The sequence below is a fragment of the Sabethes cyaneus genome, chromosome 3, assembly GCF_943734655.1.
Source record: "Sabethes cyaneus chromosome 3, idSabCyanKW18_F2, whole genome shotgun sequence".
NCBI lineage: Eukaryota > Metazoa > Arthropoda > Insecta > Diptera > Culicidae > Sabethes > Sabethes cyaneus.
In genome coordinates, this window is record NC_071355.1 from 51,511,540 (window position 1) to 51,529,399 (window position 17,860).

A 17,860-nucleotide genomic window follows, 5' to 3' on the forward strand; every position below is an offset into this window, starting at 1 on the left:
TGCCGTCCTAAGACAAAGCCTGTTGAACAAAATTTCTCCATGTAACTCGGTTGAGGGCTGCCGCTCTCCAATTCCTCGGACACCGAGTACTCTCCGCCAGATCTCGCTCCACCTGGTCTAACCATCTTGCTCGCTGCGCACCTGGTCGTCTTGTTCCTACCGGATTTGAGGCGAACACCATCTTTGCAGGGTAGTTGTCCGGCATTCTTGCAACATGCCCTGCCCATCGCATCCGTCCAGCTTTAGCTACCTTCTGGATACTGGGTTCGCCATAGAGCTGTGCGAGTTCATGGTTCATCCTCCGCCTCCATACTCCGTTCTCCTGTACGCCGCCGAAGATCGTTCTTAGCACTCGTCGCTCGAAAACTCCGAGCACTCGCAGGTCCTCCTCGAGCATTGTCCATGTTTCATGCCCGTAGAGAACAACCGGTCTAATAAGCGTCTTGTACAGGGTGCACTTTGTACGGGGACTTAGTCTGCTCGACCGCAATTGCTTGTGGAGCCTATAGTAAGCACGACTTCCGCTGATAATACGCCTCCGAATCTCACGACTGGTATCATTGTCCGCCGTTACCAGTGAGCCAAGGTAGACAAATTCATCGACTACCTCAAACTCATCGCCGTCGATCAGTATACTACTGCCCAAGCGGTGTCGTTCGGCATCGGTTCCGCTGGCCAGCATGTACTTTGTTTTAGACGTATTTACCTTTAACCCAATCTTTTCTGCTTCGCGCTTTAGTCTGGTGTACTGTTCAGCCACCGCCACAGATGTTCTGCCGATAATATCCATGTCATCGGCAAAGCAGATGAATTGACTAGATTTGTTGAATATCGTGCCCCGCGTGTTGATATCCGCTCGGTTCATAACACCTTGTAGCGCTATATTGAACAACAGGCATGAAAGACCATCACCTTGACGAAGCCCTCTGTGTGATTCGAATGAACTTGACAATCCACCCGAAATCCGAACACAGCACTGTGTACCATCCATCGTAGATTTAATCAGTTTGATGAGCTTCCTGGGGAAGCTGTTCTCGTCCATGATTTTCCATAGCTCTTTCCGGTCGATGGTATCATACGCGGCTTTGAAGTCAACGAATAAATGATGCGTGGGAACTCTGTATTCTCGGCCCTTTTGGAGGATTTGCCGCAGAGTAAATATTTGATCCGTTGTAGACCGACCTTCGACGAAACCGGCTTGATAAGTTCCCACAAATCTATTCGCAATTGGTGATAGACGGCGGAAAATGATTTGGGACAGCACTTTATAAGCGGCATTGAGAACGGTGATCGCTCGATAGTTCTCACAGTCCAACTTGTCGCCCTTTTTGTAGATTGAGCAGATAACCCCATCTTTCCACTCCTCCGGTAGCTGTTCCGTATCCCAAATTCTAACAATTAGTCGGTGCAGACAAACGGCCAGCTTTTCTGGTCCCATTTTAATAAGCTCCGCTCCGATGCCATCTTTTCCAGCTGACTTGTTGTTCTTTAGCTGCATGATGGCCTCCTTAACTTCGCCTATCGTTGGGGCTGGCACCTCTTCCCCGTTTGCTGCACCCTCGAAATCGCTTTCCCCGCCGCCATGGTTTTCCGCCTGGGCGCCATTCAGGTGTTCGTCGAAGTGCTGCTTCCACCTATCGGTCACCTCACGATCGTCCGTCAGAATACTGCCAGTCTTATCCCGACACATTTCGGCTCGCGGCACAAAGCCTTTGCGGGATCCGTTCAGTTTCTGGTAGAACTTCCGCGTTTCCTGAGAACGATGCAGCCGCTCCAACTCTGCATATTCCTGCTCTTCCAGGTTGCGCTTTTTCTCCCGGAAGATTTGGTTTCGCTGCATCTTCTTCTGTTTGTGTCTTTCCACGTTCTGACGTGTGGCACTGCGCATCTTGGCCGCCCGCGCAGCGTTCTCCTCATCCATCACCCTCCTACATTCATCGTCAAACCAATCGTTCCGCTGATTCCGGGCCACATGCCCGATGGAGCTCTCCGCTACACTGCTGATGGCTGTTTTGATAGTGTTCCAACAGTCCTCGAGAGGGGCTTCGTCCAGCTCGTCCTCTTCCGGCAGCGCAGCTTCGAGTGAATGCGCGTAGTTTGCGGCGACGTCTGGCTGCTTCAGCCGCGCGAGATCTAACCGAGGCTGGCGTCGATACCGAATGTTGTTCACAACGGAGAGTCTTGGGCGCATCTTAACCATCACTAGGTAGTGGTCCGAGTCAACGTTAGCGCTTCGATAGGATCTGACGTCGATAATGTCTGAGAAGTGCCGACTGTCGATCAAAACGTGGTCGATCTGTGATTCTGTCTGATTTGGTGACCTCCAGGTGTACTTATGGTGGATTCTGTGCTGAAAAAAGGTACTACGTACGGCCATATTCTTGGAGGCGGCAAAGTCGATAAGTCTTAGGCCCATTTCATTGGTCCGTGGGTGTGCACTGAACTTTCCAATCACCGGTTTGTATTCCTCCTCCTGGCCGACCTGAGCATTGAAATCCCCAATGACGATCTTGATATCATGTTTTGGGCAGCGGTCGTATTCACTCTCCAACTGCGCGTAGAATTCATCCTTGTCGTCATCGGTACTTCTGAGGTGAGGGCTGTGCACGTTGATGATGCTTATGTTGAAGAATCGGCCCTTGATTCTCAACCTGCACATTCGAGGATTGATTGGCCACCACCCAATCACCCGTTTCCGCATCTCGCCCATCACTATGAAAGCTGTACCCAGCTCGTGTGTGTTGCCGCAGCTCTGGTAGATGGTATGTCCATCTCTGAACGTACGTACCGTTGAGCTCTTCCAGCACACCTCCTGCAGCGCTACGACGTCGAACTTGCGACTCTTCAATACGTCGGAGAGCATTCGAGTGCTCCCTTGAAAGTTGAGAGATCGGCAGTTCCACGTCCCGAGTTTCCAATCCATAGTCCTTTTTCGTCGCGTGGGTCTATTCCGATTGTTCCAGTAAGAATATATTTGTTCTTCGTTCCATGCTTGAGTATTTTTGGTGGTGACGGCTTGCAAAGCCTGCTACACCAACCCCCTGTTTCGCCGGAGGGCCAACGAAGCTCGAAAGAGCCCTCCTTTCCTGTCAGCATACGACCTTGGCTTCCACCGGGGTTGGTTACCCGATCTCCACCAAAGTTGCTCGTATCCCGGCTGGTACCACGAGGCGGTAGGAATAGGAGTTGCTGAATAAGAGGCTATGAACCACTGTAGGGTCTATTTTATACCTACACATGCACGAGGCACCGACGGTACGCATTATTCAGCCGTTTACCAGCCGGGCATAAGTTTATAGGATCTCGAAAAACTTCGAAAATTTTCGCATATGCGAGAACCATTGCTGAGGTACATTGAGAAAACTTTTCATGTAGTTTCTGCATGTCCCCCGTATAAATTTTTACAACATGCCCAATAAATCAAGTACATATGCCAAACAGATTTCTATGCATACACCAAAAATTTGCACATACTATTTATATGCGTATAATTTTCATGTATACATCTGTGCGGATTGTGTTTATATATGGCAAATGAAAATAATACGGAATTTCAGATGGAAATTTAATATTAATTGCATTAATATGCAGAAATACTATTAATTAATATGCGGAACATGTTGAGTGTATATTTTGGCCAAGAAAACTTTTGCGGAAAATCATCGTATGTTTGTGCAAGTTATGGTTACGATGCTCTATATAACATATTAAAGCTATAGTAGAGTTGTCCAGTAACCCAGGATCGATTACAGTGGAGAGGAATTCTTGCTACGTCAAGAGCCACCCCGGCTCTATGCTACTAGAACTAAGTAAGAACACTACGGTTATCATCCTAATTTAATTGAAAGTTCGTTTACGAGCGTCTCAGTAGAATACGAAAGTTAAATAAAAGAGAGTTCGAAGCTATTTTCACATTGAAATTCAACTATTAATTTAATTAATCTTCCATTATGCCCATTGTCCATTATACCTTACGACTATTACGCCTAACATCCATTATGCCTACCGTTTATTATGCCTAAAGTCTACTATGCATAACGTTCATTATGCCTAATAAATTGCCTAATTGGATAAACCCAAAACTGCTATCTATTGTTCATGTTGGATATTTCAAATTTTGAAAATAACTATTAGTTGCAATAATGAGGCACGCGTATAGAAATGCTGTAACTTCACTGTATCTTTTTTGTAAGTTTTCCATTAAATTGGCAATAATGCAAATTGACTCGAAGCCAATTGCGGCTAATACTGCTCGTCATTTATATTCGAAAGTGTTCGGTTTCCGTCTGTTTTGTTTGATATTGTTAATAAGGAATGTCGTCGAAGATCATGTTACGGAGTAAATTATCTCGTAAAAATCTCTATATCCAATTGTGCAAGTTGACGTCAACGTTTTATAGATGACTAGCTGACTCGACAAACTTCGTATTGTCACAAATTAACTGTGTTGTACATAAATCATGAATCTCGGATGACCTGTCTCACAATCTTGAGTTTTGCAAGTTTCTGGGGTGTTCATGGGTGTTTTAATCAGGGCTTCGACCGATCCTTTTTTTCTACCGCAGTCACACCAACGCGCATTCAAGTTCACACCGTCCGTTTAGAGGTGGAATACGAACGCTATGCATAAAACAACTGGCAGTTTGCTCAGTCAAACGCCGAATGCACGCAACAGAATGAACGCTTTTTGACATTTTCGTTTCGATCAAGTTACCTTTACCGTTTGGAGCAGCGAATGACTGCAAAACAGTCAAATGACTGGCAATCACCACGCTAACGAAAAGCAACCGCACAATCGTTTGATTCAATACTACAAAAAAACAACCACTACATGTGCATGGAAGAAGTCGGTCGGACTCCGTCCAATACAAACGAATATTTTGCTTGCGTCCGACCGACGTCCGGGTGACAAACTATTACTGTGAGCAGCCGATTTGGAGACAAAAAGAGAAACGAAAAAATACGTCACCGTATGCTTCCAGTCAGTTTGCAGTTTATATTCTCAAAACGCAAAGCAAAACGGGAGATTGACTGTTTGCTTTTGCTGAGATGCCGCATGAATTGTAAGACGGCAGCAGCGCAAGCGGCAGATTGACTGGATAAGAAAAAACAGTCAAATGATCGTTCAAAAAGCGGAGTTTGAATGCGGAAAGTTCGCATTCACGGCAGTCACTTTCAACTTGCGATCCCTTTTCAAGCCCTGGTTTTAATATACAAATTTTCCTCACAGTAAAGTAGAAAACAACTCCCCCCATTGCTTAGCCTGATAAAATAAAGCGGAGAGCATTTAAATGTTCGCCATCATTACAAACCATTTCGCCGAATACCATTTTGCGGAACATCAATTCTCGGTTGACCATAACGCGGAATATAGAATTTCGCAGAAAAACCTTACGCGGGATGTACCATTTCACGGAAAATCTTTACGTAGAAAGTACCATTTCGCAGGGGTGACCCAATTGAAGGAAAGTAATAGAGGTCAGTAGATCTAGGAAAATAAATAAACCTAGATAGAGGTGATCTCTACGGAGGGCTGTCTCCCGGCAGTGGCTAGCGAATCCGACGGCAGGTCGCCGGCAACACTCGCGGCCTGTGGCCGTCTCGCGCTGAATTATCCAATGTTACTATTAATAGTTTTTGGTGATCTTGTTATTGATTGTTTTATGAAAAAGTCTAAAATTTCTCGAGTTCGATTAGTTTTTGAGTTACGCAAAAATTACTGTTTTATTTGTATGACAGTCTTTAACCCCCTACCACAGGGGTGAGGGGTCTCAAACCAGCATTAAAAAAAATCCTGCCTCCAAAACCCCCCACATGCCAAATTTGGTTCCATTTGCTTGATTAGTTTTCGAGTTATGAAGAAATTTGTATTTCATTTGTATGGGAACCCCCCCTTCTAAAAAGGGAGAGGGGTCCTAATTCATGAAAAATTTCATGCCTCCAAAAACACCCACATGCCAAATATGGTTCCATTTGATTAATTAGTTTTTAAGTTATGAGGAAATTTGCATTTCATTTGTATAGGAGCCCCCCTCCTAAAGTGAGAACGGGTTTCAATTCACCATAGAAAAAATTATTGTCTCCAAAAACACCCACATGTAAAATTTTGTTCCATTTGCTTGATTAATTCTCGAGTTATGCAGAAATTTGTGTTTCATTTGTATGGGAGCCCCCCTCTTAGTGGGAGGAGGGGTCTCTACCCATCATAAGAACCTTCCCTGGCCCCAAAAACCCCTATATGCAAATTTTCACGCCGACCGGTTCAGTAGTTTTCGATTCTATAAGGAACAGACAGACAGAAATCCATTTTTATAGGTATAGATTCAAGGCGAGACGACCGCAGACTATAAGTTTTTTCAGCGACTTGCCGTCGGAAGCGCCGCTCATTAGGGGGGTTGGCTTCCGCAGAAATCATTGCTATCTAGGGTCTTTTTCTAATTCCCATCGTAATAAGGAAAGCCATTCTAATTTTCATCATTTGCTGGATGGATTTAGTGAATACACCAAAAGTTCTTGTACTGATTTGACTAAAACACACTTACCTTCCGATCCGTGAACTTTGAAATCACTGAAAAGCGACTATTAAAGCATATTATTGAAATTACGCAACTGACTTTATTGCTAAAATTCGTCGTACCGTTTTAAAATCCGTCCAACAAAATTTTTCATCGTCCGAACTAAAAATCATAACAATGTTTACGAAGCTAACGCGCATGTATTTGTGTAGGACGGCATGACAAATGTTATTCTACATTATCATGTAGGAGAATGTCCCCGGTTATGAAACAGGTTTTGTTTTTTGACGATAGGTTTTGATCGGATCATCCAATTTTAAATCTATTTGGAGCACTGGAAAGTTTAAACGTATACCTATCTTTTTGAAGGAAGTATATGGTTTTTGTTTAAAACACAAAAGTTATAGCAAAATTTCAAAACATGGTTTTTGTGGCTAAAATAAAAGTGTTCCCGGTTGTGAAATACCTCGTGAAATCTTTAGAAAAGAAAAGAAAATATAGAAATATCGAATGAAAATCAAAAATTAAAATCATTTATTCATGGAAAATACTAAAAATACAAAATCATCAATCAATTTCTTCGTTTAATCATCTAAATCTAAATCGCAATGAATGAATATAAAAAAGCAAGGAGTCATATTGGCGCATTTGAAATGCGTTGGTCTGTTACATGTGTTACAAGGAATTGAGGTTTTGCTAAACCTAAATGAACCCTGCTGCAATAAAACTCATAAAATGCATAGTTTGGGTTTATTCCACTGTGTTTTCTATACCTATGATTATTTCAAAATTGTCGATGGATAATCGTTAATATTTTCTCGATAAAAAGAGCAATAGTAGAGCAGCAAACTTTGCATTATGTTTTAAACATATTTTTTAATAAAAGGAATTAAGCGGAATAGTGCTATAACACTGTGAAAATGAGCCAAGGGGTCAAATGGCCCTTTCACGGTATATTTAGTGTTAATCACTCTTTTATTCGCTGTAAAATCGGCGAATTACATTAAAATTTACTGTGAAAACAGCAATGTCCATGGTAACTTCAGTGTAAGTTTTATTAGCTTTTCACTGTTACAATGTGGTTTTTCGGTGTTTTGTAACAGTGAAATTCGTACTTAAGAATCAACAGTTTTCTTCTTATTGGAGTCGGAGTTACGCTGAAGAATTTGCGATCGATTGGTGCAAAAATATTGAAAATCGACCATAACATTTGACATTTGACAACATTTTTCACATTTTGTTGTGTATTTTCTAGAATTATAAACTACCTCATTCATTCAAGTAAGCATTGCCAATTTACGATCATAAGATGTCGAATGCGACAAGATTACTAACACTAACGTTTTAGAGCGATCTAGAACAGATTCGGTTAGTGGTAACCATTGGTTCGGTTCGTTAGCGTCAGAGAGTAAAACAAATAGTTAAGAGTTCACTCGGTTGAAAAAAGAAGGTTCATAATTGTCTGACATAGATGACACGGTATTTATTAAAACTGTAGATTTGTGCTACCATTCCCTCAGGAGGTTTGCATTTGATGGTTCGGTGTTGAATATTAAAAACAACCATGCATCCCCTTGTTTTTGTACATTCTATGTAGGATGGAGGTGCCTTATTTATTAGTAGTACAGCGAGTGTAATGAAAATTAGTCGCTGTTAGATGATGATTTTTAGGCGGCCCGTTTAGCTTCGGAATACGATGCTGGCCTAACAAGCCAGTCGTTGTATGTTCGAATCTCGGCTGGGAGGTGCGGCTATAGAGTCAGTAGGATCGTTGCGCTAGCCCCGTAATTGTCCTGTACTCTAATAACCAGCTGCGAAGACTGTCGATAAAGAAGGGTCAGATTCTCAACAGGACGTTTATACCCATGGCTTTGCTTTGTTAGATGATGATTATCAAGTTTAAACCAAATTTACTCATTGTGCAAGTTCGTTTATTTTCACAATTGAACAGTCACTGATGAGCACCCGTGCCCGTGCGTCAAGTTACGCGTAATTGTTTTACAGAAAGGTATATTATACATCAACACTCAGAAATAAGTTATTTATCGTTTCCATAATTACAGGGAAAAGTTGTTTACAATTTCATGGTTTCATGCTAACAATGACAAATTGATTAATTTCATTAGATTTCTCGTCGAAAATTGATGACTCCGAGTATTTTTTTTTTATTTTTTCGTATATGAGCCTAACCCGTGCCAAAAAATTGAACATTACCCGAACATTTCAATTAGAGATTCGCATGCTTCTGCTTTTTTTCTGAAACAACGTCAGGTTAACAACGTAATAAGCATCGCTTTTGTGAATCATGTGACAACAAGAGAAGACGAATGACCCTGCCAAGCAGACGGACGGGGTAATGCAAGTGGAAAAATCTGTTGAAATTGTTGACAAATGATTAGCACTGTATTTGTCTTCTCGTTTGGTTGCTTTCGAAAACATTCCCTAATTATTTAACAATTCAGGCTGCGAAAATATATTTTTGAAATTACTTGCAGTAAAAAGAAAAAAAAAGAGTGCCATTGAAGTGTATTCTTCCTACACAATCGAGTGTTAAGACAAATTGAATATATAATCGTAGCACATGCTTTTACCGTTTTCTATCACATTTGCTTCGATTTAGATCCTCGAATTAAGCCTTAGCTCTAAGTATACCAAAACCCAATCGTCAAGCAAATATCGTGCCGGTGACGACAAAATTTGACGCCAACCATCCTAAGCTGAGAATAAATCTAGGAAATATTCATGAAGACGAAAGTCATCGAGATAATAGTGCTGTTGATGCGGGTCGACCATGAGTCGTGTCGTACTACAGTTCGCGAATATACTGCGTACACATAGATATGGATATACACATAAAGTGGCAGCCGGTGTGTCGGGCCGTGATTGCGTCGAGTTGGTGTTGGATACCGAAAATAACTTAATGAAAATATTTAGCTCCAAACATCCACTGTTTCGCACTCGTTTCAAATCCTCCCTGCCCCCATCTAGTACTGCTCGCAATAGCTGCTTTTAAGTTGAGGGTCGAAAAGCAGATGGCAGCAGTAAGTTGGAAGCCACGTGAAATACGGACCGGCTTAGTCATGGCGTGTGACGTACGCCAAGCGTAGATTTGTCCGAAAACTCGGAACTCTGGGAGGTGTGCCCTCGCAGGAAAAGAAACAGCGAAAACCAAACGTAAACAAACGAGAAACATTTGAAGTTTTTAAAATCAACAATTGCACCTAAATCACCAATTCAGCTCGCTAATGCACCAAGGCTTGATGAATGAAATGGTATTTACTAGATGAAGGCACATGCTATGCTAAATTTATCGAGGAATCTGTTGAAAAAACTTTTTAATTAAGAATTCTCAAGACTTTTTTCATACTTTATGAAAATACTGTCGTATTTGTAAATTTTCTCCAACCAAATATGTTCGAAAAGCAGGTTTATGACGATAGCAAATTTATGATTCCTTTATCTGTTGTTAAGAACAAAATCGATTGAACATCGTGGTTTGTACTTTATTTTGATTGTATTTTATTGATATTGGAACGAGCTTAATGCACATCATACGTGACTGGAAGCAGCAACCACCATTCGCAAATAAAACCTCATTAGATTGAGCCGTAACAGACGAGCTTGGTTTAAACAAACAATTAGACTGGATTCCCAAATGAACTCAACATTACACGCACTCTGGAATCACACATTGCTTCTCGCTTGTGTGAAAACCATATTTTTACCCATTCGATCAACGTAACTGCAACAACGCCACACCTCCATTGCCTCTGGGATTTTTACTCCATCCGAGTTGCAGTTTAGCTAGAATGATTCAGCAGCGAATTGCCACTTCAATACATTTTGATGGTATTGAACCAATAGTGTTGTTCCTAATTGCATCCTGTTGAACATCTCTTTGTGTCAATTCTTTGTCTTTTAACTATGGTTTGAAAATAGACAAAAAATAATAAAAGAGTTTAAAATTGGTCACAAGCACTGCTGCTCCCAACAAATGTTGAATATATGGTTAACACTCTAATTGTGCTGCTGACGGAGAACGTCAGCTGACAGCGAGGTTCATCTTCTGCTTCATCTTTACACTTCATTTTAGCATCCCTGTTGTTTGTGTGATCGGTCACGCGCTTTTGAGCGAAATCGTCGTCCAGATGCTGCATTGTTCCATCTGTGTCTAGCTACATGAAATCGTTTAATGCTGTACGCTTTATACCCAATTACCAGCTTCGTTTGGAACTTGAGTCAATACGGTGGTAGGTCCAGCGTTCACTTGGTTCAAATGATAGCCAACAATAACATCACGTAGCAGGAGCTGAATTATTGAAGGTGACTCAAAAACAAAAACAGAATGGATACTGGTATGCTCCGGTTACGTATTTATCGCTCAATTTGTTTCGAAAAAAATAAATCACTTTATGCTATGTAGGCACACTTTTCATAATTTTATTACCGTTAAAACCCGTTTCATTAAGACTATTGTTATACGTCACAGCATAATTGCTGAATATCAATCAACAATAACCAATTCAACTTTTTTATTCTTTTTTATATTCCATTGGGATCTGTCTGTTCCATTTAAGCCTAGCTAGGTGACGGATGGGTGGTGTGCCTAAGAGATTTTTTGCTTTCAAAGATCCGGCAAAGTTACAGTAATTATAGAAGTTTGGGTACAGAGTTATAGAAGTAGTTATGGAAGTTCCTTAAAAGTTTGCTTTTTTCATGCCTAAATATTGTTGGTTGCATTTTACATAAATTTCGAAGATTATCGCAATTATCGAAACACTTAAAACATACATTTTCAAAGAAAACTGCAAAATAATTTTGCAAGGAAATGTACTAGAGATTTGCAGTGTTTTGCAAAAACTTATGTTTTGAGTGCTTCAATAATTGCCTAGTATAATGTATTTTTGTAAAATGCAACTGAAAAAAGTTAAGCGTGAAAAACTAATTTGTTACAAAGAAAATACTCTATAACTCACACCAGATGGAGATAGAAATTTTATTTCTTTAGCAAAGTTACATGTTTCTATATTTTCTGCAACTTTGCCAAAAACAACCATGTCTCTGTCTCCTAATACATTTTCCTTTTGATTATTTTTTGTATCGGGTGAATTTCGAGTGTTATATAGATAACCAAGTTATCATCTAGCGAACATATCTAAGTGAAGCAAGTGATTTGACCACCCAGCTGGACCCAACTCGTATATCAATATACCAAAATTATTGTAAATATCTCTTCTCAGCACAAAATCGTATAGCATTACGAAGCGAGTCGCGCTTAATCGGATATTATCGTATATAAATACATATGTAGTCGTAACGCTTATAATTATTCCTAATCACGTATATCGCCTCCAAAATAGTACGGATATGCCAATCAGATGAGCTTCAGATACGATTTATTAGCATGTAGGGTAGTTGATCCAATAGTTGTGGTAGTACCAATAGTTGCGCTACCATTCATTATTAATGCATATTTTTGTCAACGTAGCATTTTAAATAAAACAATTACGTGCATTATAAAAAACAAGTTCTTAGGAGTATTGGTAGTTAGACTACACTTTTTCAAATTAAAGCATTACTTGCTAAAATGCCGATTTTCAAAAATCTAACGCAACTATAGGCGCAGTTGAAGCGCACAACTATAGGCACTCATTTCTATAGTTGCGCTACAATGTTTTTCCACCTAGCAACCTAGCAATATGTATACGGAATAACACAATTAAAGGAAACCAAACTTAGTTAAGGGAACATTAGCGCAACTATTGGTACAATATAATTGTTGAGTTTGTTAACTTTTCGCTTAATGCAATGGATAATGGAAACTACGTTGAAGCCTTATATACCGACTTTAGTAAAGCCTTTGATCGCATTGATATACCAATGCTTCTCTTCAAATTGAAAAAAATAGGTATACATCAAGAACTTTTAATATGGATCGAATCATATCTCACATACCGCCAGCAAATTGTTAAATTTAAAGGAAAAACATCTAATCCCATTCAAGTCACTTCTGGAGTCCCTCAGGGGTCTCATTTAGGACCGCTATTGTTTATTTTATTCGTTAATGATATCTCATTCGTTCTCAAGAATATAAAAATCCTTATTTACGCCGACGATATGAAATTATACTTAGAAATAAAAAATGAGACAGATGTCAACACATTTTGTAACGAAATTCAAATTTTTTATAATTGGTGTAAGAAGAGCTTACTTCAACTAAACGTGAATAAATGTAAATTAATTAAATTCAGTAGGAAACGAAATACACATATAACCAACATCTCCCTTGGAGATCAAATGATAGAAAATTGTGAACGAATTAGAGATTTGGGAGTTATTCTAGACTCAAAATTAACGTTTATAGATCACTATAATACAATTACTTGTAAAGCAAGCAACATGCTCTCTTTCATAAAACGCTTTAGCTTTAATTTTCGAGACCCATACACATTAAAAACACTTTACATTTACTACGTTCGTTCAATTCTTGAGTACTGTAGCGTGGTATGGTCTCCGTTTGCCAATGCACACATAAATAGAATAGAATCAATACAAAAACAATTCTTGTTGTACGCACTCCGTAATTTAAATTGTACGAGCCTTCCTCTTCCGTCATATGACAACCGCTGCAAGCTTATAAATATCGAAACATTAAAGGCGCGTCGTGAATTTGCAATGGTCTCATTTGTTAACGACATAGTCTCACAACGTATTGACTCTGCCGAACTCTTATCTAAATTAAATTTTTACGCACCTACTAGAAATTTACGTGTTCGTACACTATTTGCCACGGATCATTATCGAACTAATTATGCTAAATTCGGGCCCATAAATCAAATGATGGTGCTATACAACCAACATTGTAATTTTATTGACTTCACAATTAAAAAAACCAAATTGAAGCAATATTTTAGGACAATAATTGAATCGGAAAATTCATTTTTTTTTTCTTTATAAAGCTTTTCGTACAACGAATGCAATTGTCTTGCCTTGTGACAAATACCTTGTGTTTGATAAATTTATATCTCACAAGCATTAATTGAAGCATATACCTCAATAAACAAGAAAAAAGAAATTACATTGTGCTTAGGTGCCCAACTAATGGATCAATTACCCTATATCCACAGACTAACAGATGTAACACTGGAGCCTCATTACATCGTCAATAAAAACGAACATTTCAAATTTTCGTTTAAGCCAAGGCTCAAACAACAGTCGCTGCGCGAGAATGCCGCTCGCCTGCGCTGGCGCTGTTGTCAGATAACATACAAGTAAATTTATAGCATTGCTAAATTTATAGCAACCTACTCTGCGTAGCGCGAAGACTGCACCAGGTGCAGTGCTAGTGTTTTTTTCCAAGTTTTAGGGGTATCATTGAAACGATGTTTTGTTAGAGATTCGTTCGAAGTGTTATGTCTGTTAGTCTGTGCTATATCTGTACGTAATGCGGATTTTTATCTTTTATATACATATGAAAATGCTAGCTGGGCATGTCCTGATCGATTTGGTTTATAGCGACCATAATAAAATATAGAATATTTAATAAATTTTAATTGCTCCGTTGATTTGCAGCATATGCGAATTAAATTTTATCTTGGATAAAATCAACGTGCCGTCGTAATTCAGCAAAATAAATACATTCAGTTAGTCAATTTCAATTTCTAGCAAAATCTTGCTGGTTGCTTCCTCTGACAGGAAACCCGATTAATAATTACTTTCTTTCTGCAAAACACTTTGCTTTGATGAATTTTTGTTTGCGAGCTAAAACAAAATATTAGAATAAGGCAATATGGCCTCGCCTTGCGGTTTGACAAGCAACCGTAATAAGATCAATTTTATTACGTTACCAATTAGTTTAATCGTGGTAAACCATCCACAAAAAATTTGCTTTATTAACAGTTTTATTATGGTTTTATAGCTAGCTATAAGTGTGTTTTGACGCATATCCTGGGTAATACCATAATAAAACCAGTGGTTATGATTAACACCACAATAAAATCGTTATAAAATTCAAGCAAAACCAAGTGGCTATAGAATTGTTACTTGAGAGTAGCTTTAAACTGCTTGAAATTCTTATAAGGAAACGGCTGATGAACGAAGTAAAACGACACATCTCTTATAATCAGCACGGATTCTACCCTGGACGATCCACTGTCACTAATCCTGCGGAATTTACATCATATTGTGTACGAAAAATAACAAATGGTGCTCAAATTGACATAGTGTACACTGACTTGAAAGCTGTCTTCGACCGTGTGGATCACAATCTGCTTGTAGCCATGATGAGCATGGGTGCAACATTGAGCTTTGTTAACTGGATAAAATTATATTAAGTTAATCGTCGCCTCTCAGTAAAACTAGATAACGCATCTTCCAGTGAATTTTGCAATCAATCTGGCGTCCCACGAGGAAGCAATCTTGGGCCCCTACTGTTTTCCTTATCTTTCAGAGACGTGTGTACTGTGCATCCAAGAGGTTGCAGGTTGCTTTACGCCGATGACCTCAAATTTACGTACTGGTAGAATCGTTTTGCAATCGAAGATTGCCAAAAATTTAAAAGCTCATTGATATCTTTGTCGAAAGAATGAACTTTCTATTAGTGTGTGAAAGTTCTCGGTTCTTTCCTTATTAACCGTAACAAAACCACTACTTGGAGTTATCACAAGGAGGAAAAGATCTAGTAGTACTACTCGACTCGAACCTTAACTTTTGGGAGCACTACTTCTACCCAAAATTTGTGCTTAATATTTCGTGTGTCCAAAGAGTTCAAAGATCCGTACTATTTACGTATGTTTAAGTACTTCTATCGTACGGTCTATCGTTTGCTGCTGGAGTTTTTACATTGAAATTTGGTCTCAAAGGAAATTTTTCCGATACGCATTAAGACACCTTTCTAGGCAAAACCCTTTAGTGCTCCCGCTGTATCAAGATCATTGTAAATTACTCGATATGGAAACTCTCGGCAAAAGGAGAAAGTCCCATCGACCATCGACAGAAAACCCGGAAGTGGCAGAAAAACAAAGGCGATTGATCCCAAGTTTCTTATAAACAATGTTACAAATCGAGTGAGAAGCCAAAAAAAAAAAGCTTCGTAGCGTCTCTCTGCATAGCCCATTCGCGAGGCAAACAAGTCGTGAACAACCAGCTACCTGTGAGGGCTAGCGGCGCACTGCGCTACAGATTTCACATTACTTTTTCTTTTCGTCTTCATATTCGCTCTCGATTCTACTAACGGGCGGGAGTGCGAGCCGTCGCGAGTGAACGGCATCAACAGCTCGAGTTGACGACGACCGACACTCGCAAAAACACGCTGCAGTGCATGCATAAATAAGAGCGAGAGTCCGAAAGAGATGCTTGTGTTGGCGTGTTCATTAGAATAAGTACGCGTGTGAGAGAAAATTAGACCATACGAGCGTGGGTTTCGCAACACTGATTAGAATTGGTAGCGAAGTCCGAAATTGTATTTGAGAGATACACTGAAACTTGCAGGAGTTGCGCAATCTCGCAATGGAACAGGGCTGGTTTGCGAAATTTCATCTACGAAAATTTGTAAACGAAGCACGATAGCGTCCTTATCGATAGCAAGACGCAGTTTTCCAATAAATTTCTGGTAGAGAACTTTATACCTCGTTCGATACACAGATATCACCGAAAGACCGCAAAATAAAAAGGAGTTGGAAGTTCCAGAAAAAGTTGACCATCTATGATCGACACGCCCACTCAAATATTAACTATCCATTGGAGCATCCCGCGGACAAGCAAATATTTGGCAAATGGCGTAGCTCACTTTTGTTAAAAAGCGCCACTATGACAAGTACGTAATCATTCCCAACCAAAACCAAATCCACCATTATTGTTACAGCGTGCGAAAAACGAAACGGTAAGTATCATGTTTGTTTGTCTGTGGTCACTTTTTTCAGACAAAATGTTTTAATCGATAATCAGTCCCCGAGATATTTATTTTCGAAATTGTGCAAATAGTGTTATCCGATTGTTTCGAAAAATGAAACGTAATTAAACTAATAACGGCCATTTTGAATAAATTAGCAAATTTTAAGCTGAATCAGTAACTGTTTCGAAAATTCAAAACTGCGATTCTTGGAAATCAAATCGATGCTTTAGTATTGGGTATCAGGATCGACAGCTAAGTTCTGCTGTCGAGGAATGAAAACAAAAAACTTTCTAGTCCGTGAGTTCATCTATCGGAATCATAAATGAGAAGCAATCCAATCAAAAGTACACTTGCAGAGAAGAAATTGCAACTGACCAGGGATTCTTTCAATATGACATTGAATATCAAAGAAAAAGTAGACCTTTGATACCGGCAAAACTCTTTTTTTTAGTAGTTATTAATCGGAAAAGGAAGAAAGAAATCATCATCTGTCAAGACCGTCGCTCGGGGGCGTTGGTTTTGTATGATCCAAATACATCAATAAGGCAAAAGTTATCCTTTCTGGGGACACAATATGTAGCAGACAGACCAACTAACTAACTAAGTGCATTAAGCAAGGCCCATTATTAAGTGTATATATTTGTATAACAAATGCCACCCGCCGGATTGGGATATTGGAGAGTAGGGTTTCTATATTTCGTGACCCGACGGAGCAATTGTATCCTTTCTGCTGACGCCGAACCATTTTGATGATATTTACTATACCGTTTTCCTGTCCATCAAACGTCTCTTGCATAGAAAACTCCTGGAATTGGATTGGCATCTTATTTTCATTATGGAGGTAAACTGGAAACGTTACGAGTAAGGTGAATGAAATTTATTCCGTTAATCAATCAAAGATAGAAATTTAATCCAAAGAAGTACAGTAATAGGAGGGAATCTTCTAATCAGTGGAAAATTTGCCGAGCAAATGCAGAGGAATTGAAAAAAATGTCATTCAAAAATAAAAGATAATTAAAACGAAATTAAGTTTATATTTCATTTATTTGAATAGCTACGGAAACATAAAATAATTTAAAAAATCAAAAAACAGGCATATGCTGAATATCGCAAGAAACACTATCAAATCTTATATCCTCTTAGCGGCTGTAGATGATAATTTCGTATTCAGAACAAGCGTCACACCAAAGAGAAAAGACGCAAAATCCTACTGAAAGACCTTCCGAAAAGCATCATAGCTGGGAACAGGAGCAGCATCGTCAGCAGACGCAGAAAACATAACCTCAAGGACGAATTTGCCATCAACCGTACAACCTTCACATTGTGCCTTCCCACTGTGGACGGGCTCGCCGTCGGTGCCGTGTACGTAAGTATGCGAAAGCCTCCTGCGAGTGCCAGCCAGCTCATTCAGCCGGGTTCCAGACGTCTCCCGATTCACCACCACCCCTACGAT